This window comes from Microtus ochrogaster, unplaced genomic scaffold (assembly GCF_000317375.1).
Source record: "Microtus ochrogaster isolate Prairie Vole_2 unplaced genomic scaffold, MicOch1.0 UNK99, whole genome shotgun sequence".
NCBI lineage: Eukaryota > Metazoa > Chordata > Mammalia > Rodentia > Cricetidae > Microtus > Microtus ochrogaster.
In genome coordinates this window covers 19,267-24,396 of record NW_004949197.1, presented here as the reverse complement: position 1 = coordinate 24,396, position 5,130 = coordinate 19,267, and positions in this window count along the sequence as shown.

Genomic DNA, 5,130 nt, shown 5'->3' with positions numbered 1-5,130 from the left:
CTGGGATGAAGCTGACTTGATCATGGTGGATGATTTTTCTGATGTGTTCTTGGGTTCAGTTTGCCAGTATTTTATTGAGTGTTTTTGCATCAATGTTCATGAATGAGATTGGTCTGTAATTCTCTTCTTAATAGTGTCTTTGTGTGGTTTGGGTATCAGGGTAATTGTAACCTTATACAAAGAGTTTGGCAATGTTCCTTCTGTTTCTATTGTGTGGAACAATTTGAGGAGTATTGGTATTAGTTCTTTGAAAATCTTGTAGAATTTTGAGCTGAAACCATCTGGTCCTGGGCTTTTTTTTGGTTGGGAGACTTTTGATGACTGTTTCTATGTCTTTAGCAGTTATAGGTCTATTTAATTTGTTTATCTGGTCTTGATTTTGGTAGGTGATATTTATACAGAAAATTATCCATTTCCTTTAAATTTTCCAGTTTTTGGAGTATAGGCTTTTGAACTAGGACCTGATGATTCTTTGGATTTCCTCCATGTCTGTTGCTATGTCTCCCCTTTCATTTCTGATTTTGTTACTTTGTATATTTTCTCTCTGCCTTTTTGTTAGTTTGGATAAAGCTTTGTCTATTTTGTTGATTTTCTCAATGAACCAATTCTTTGTCTCATTGGTTCTTTGTATTGTATTCTTGTTTTTATTTTGTTGATTTCATCTCTCAATTTGATTATTTCCTGCCGTTTCGCCCTCCTGGGTGTGTTTGCTCTCTTTTACTCTAGAGCTTTCAGGTGTTCTGTTAACTCACGAGTGTGGGATTTTTCCAGCTTCTTTATAAAGGCATTTAGTGCTATGAACTTTCCTCTTAACACTGTTTTTTTATTGTGTCCCATTAATTTGGGTATGTTATGTGGGCATTTTCATTGAATTCTAGGAAGTCTTTAATTTCTTTCTTTATTTCTTCCTTGACCCATTAGTGATTCAGGTGAGTATTGTTTGGTTTCTATGTGTTTGTAGGCTTTCTGAAATTAGTGTTGCTGTTGAGTTCTAATTTTAAGCCATGGTGATCCGATAAGATACATGGGATTATTCCATTGTTTGTATCTGTTTAGGTTTGCTTTGTTACCTAGTATGTGGTCAATTTTTGAGAATGTTCCATAAGGTACTGAGAAGAAGGTATATTCTTTTATGTTCGGATGGAATGTTCTATAGAGGTCTGTTAAGTCCATTTGAGTCATAACATCTGTTAGTTCCTTATTTCTCTGTTAAGTTTCTGTCTGGCAGACCTGTCCAGTGATGAGAGTGGAGGGTTGAAGTCTCCCACTATTAGTGTGTACGGTTTAATGTGTGATTTAAGCTTTAGTAGTGTTTCTTTTACATATGAGGGTGCCCTTGTATTTGGGGCATAAATGTTCAGTATTGAGATTTGCTCTTAATGAATTTTTCCTGTGACTAATATGAAGTGTCCTTTTTTTCTCTTTTGACTGCTTTTAGTTTGAAGTCTATTTTGTTAGATATTAGGATACCTATATCAGTTTGTTTCTTAGGCTCATTTGATTGGAAAATCTTTTCCCAACTCTTTACTCCGAGGTGATGTCTGTCTTTGAGGTTGAGATGTGTTTTTTGTATGTAGTAGAATGATAGATTCTGTTTTCATCTCCGATCTTTTTGCTTCTTTTATAAGTGAGTTGAGTTCATTTATATTAGGGGATATTAGTGACTAGTGACTGTTAGTTCCTGTTATTTTAATTTTCATTGTTGGTAGTGTGTTTTTCCCTCCTTTGGGATTTGCTGCTGTGAAATCATTTATTGTCTGTGTTTTTGTGCTAACTTCCTTGGGTTGGAGTTTTCCTTCTAGTACTTTGTGTAGTTCTGGGTTTGTGGCTAGGTATTGGCTAAATCTGGTTCTCTCATGGAATATCTTCTTTGCCCTTCTATGGTGATTGAAAGTTTTGTTGGGTTTAGTGTTCTGGGCTGGCATCCGTGGTCTTTTAATGTCTGCATAATGCTTGACCAGGACCTTCTGGCTTTCATTGTTTCCATTGAGAAGTCAGGTGTAATTCTGATAAGTTTGCCTTTATTTATTTTTTATTTTTTTATTTTTTTTGGTCCAGTCTATTTGGTATTCTGTAAACTTCTTGTACCTTCATAGGGGTATCTTTTTTTAGGTTGGGAAAGTTTACTTCTTGATTTTGTTGAATATATTTTCTGTGCTTTTGAATTGGATGTCTCCTTCTTCTATCCCTATTATTCTTAGGTTTGGTCTTTTCATGGTGTCCTATATTTCCTGGATATTTTGTGTTAAGCTTTTGTTAGATTTAATGTTTTTTTTTTGACTGGTGAGTCTATTTCTTGTATTGTATCTTCAGTGCTTGAGAATCTCTCTTCCATCTCTTATATTCTGCTGTTTTTACTCGTATTTGTGGTACCTGATCGTATTCCCATATTTTCTGTTTCCAGAATTCCCTTTGTTTGTGTTTTCTTTATTGTCTCTATTTCAGTTTTCAAGTGTTGAAATATTTCTATTATCTGTTTGATTGCTTTTTCTTGGCTTTCTTTAAGAGATTTATTGATTTCTCCCAATTTTTTTTTGTTTGTCTTTTCCTCCATTTCTTTAAGGAAAATTTTCATTTCCTCTCTAAGGGTCTCTATCATCTTCAGAAAGTAATATTTAAAGTCATTTTCTTCTGCTGCTTCTGGATTAGGATGTTCAGGTCCTCGTGTTGTAGGGCCACTGGATTCTGGTGGTGCCATATTGCTCTTTATGTTGTTGAATGTGTTTTTACACTGCTGTCTGCCCATCCCTTTCCAGTGGGTGAAGGTGGGGCCTGTGGCTTAGGTGGTCACTCTTCATCCAGGTGCAGGCAGGTCCACACCTCTAGTGGACGCTGAGAGGGCTCTGGCTCCTCCAGGTATAGGCAGGGCCAAGCATCCAGTGACCACAGATGCAGTGGGGGATGGTTGCGTGTGTCCTGCTTTGTATTCTTAAAGATGTCTAATTAAATAAAATAAGATAAATTAAATAAAACTCACATGCAGTGTTGGTCTGAGGAGGTAGCTCAGTTGTGGTATTTGCTGAGTTAGAATGTGCAATACCCTGTGTTTCAACCCCAGTCCTGCTTAAATTGTGTATAGTATAGCACACGATTATGACCCAATACTCAGGAAGTGGTGACAGGACTCATATTTTCTTTTCCCCCCCGTTCCACATGTGTTCGCGGCCCCTAAGCCCTGTCCGCTCTCTTTCCTGATTTGGTAATGTCACACACTTATTTTATCTCTGCTGGCATGACCTTACCAGTGTTATGACCAAATCATGGAGTCCCCCCAAAACCAACTAGGAGACTGAGACCTGTATGTAAAACCCTTATTCAAGCTTGAGCTTGGACTCTCTGTCTGTCCAACACAGCAATTGAGAGCAGAAAGTACCAAGCCCAGTTGAGGTGTTTTTTTTTTTTATATCACAGTAGAGGTTGGGGTGAGGGAATTTTTGGGGTTCAGGACCTTGATTGACTAGCATCTTTCTAGAGGTTTTGGCAAAAGGTGTCTAGGTGAGTCCTGAACTCAGGGACATCTGGTGATCTTATCTAATGTTTGGGATGTCAGGTACTTCCTCTTCAGTGCTGGCTGTCCCTGCATGGTGTCAGCTGATGGCTTTCTCTAGAACCCGGTGCTGCCTGCTATGGAAGCTGTGCAGCCTGGGCCCCACGTGTGGCCAGACATTATGTGTGGTCAGGCTGCCCCGGGCCCCACAACCGGACCATGACCCTCTCTTGACTGGCATTGCCTCATGACTGACTTCTTCGCTTCCACCCTTTCTTCTGGCCACTGTCTAGTGAACTTCCACTGTCTTTAACACACACCTGATTTCCTCGCTGCTGCTCATAGAGCCATGCCGGTGATGGCCTCTGCCCATTCTCCTGTTACTGCCCCTCAGTGCCTCACACTTTCCTTTTAGCTTTGGGGTTCAAGTTAAATCTATCCGAGATTCGGCAGGCTAGGATCTGCAGAAGCTGGACCTCCTAGACGGAATGATAGGAGAGGCCCAGTCAGTGAGAAAAGATCAGGCCAGAAATCTCATAAGGCAGATGTGGACTTGGGCAGGGACTGGGGCTGGGCTCTCAACTTGGAGGGTCAGGGATCAGTGAGAACCAGGAACGGGGCAAGGTTTAGGACCAGGGTAAAGGTCAGACAGGGTCTGCAAACAACTAGAGCAAATATCATTCTTGTAATCCAAGGCAATACTTGCGTATTTCAAAAGGGTGGATGCTAAACTGCCCTGCATTAGCTTGTAAGTTTCCTCCCAGGGAGCACGGGGAAGAGAGTGAAGAGATCATGGCTCTCATACTCTTCATGCTTCTCGTGTTAGATACATGTGTGCTCAGTGTGTGACTCCTGCCTGCTGATCTTTTGTGTTTTTAAGATGATGTTTTGTTATTCCCCACAAAAATAATTGAAGTCACCAGATATGATGCATGTGTGTTAAAATATGCTATAACCCATTTTTTTTTTTTTCGAGAGAGAATGGATTGGAGTTTGCGAGTTTGCACTTATGGCCCGGAAGCCCCTGAGAGACCAAAGAGTCCTCAATGCAATGACATTAGAGTTAGTGTCCTGCAAGGATTAGGATACTCTTTAACATTAACAATGATACAGGATTTCTAGAACTGGGCTGTGGTGGCTCATGCCTGTAATTCCAGCAGTCAGGAGGCAGAGGCAGGTGGATCTCTGATGCCAGCTTGATCTCAAAGTGAGATCAAGGATATCCAAGGCTACACAGAGAAACTCTGTCTTGAGAAACAAAAACAAAAAAGGGGATGATCCATGCCTTCTTAATATAAAACTAAGTGTTATTGACTTGGATGAAAAATTAATCCATGCTATGATGTAGTATGTTTGCTTCTTAGGTGGATTGGCTGCAACACACACGTCTGTCTGCGTCAAATGTGGAACTGGAGGTAGCTCGGCCCCTGTTAGGATCTGATGAAATCCAGACAGAGAAAGTTCTGGTATGACTTGGCCGAAATCTGGAACTTGAACATGGATTGAGAGAAAGAAAAGGTCCATGTGGAACTCCCTTCTTTTGAACATGGATTGAGAGAAAGAAAAGGTCCATGTGGAACTCCCTTCTTTTGAACATGGATTGAGAGAAAGAAAAGGTCTATGTGGAACTCCCTTCTTTTGAA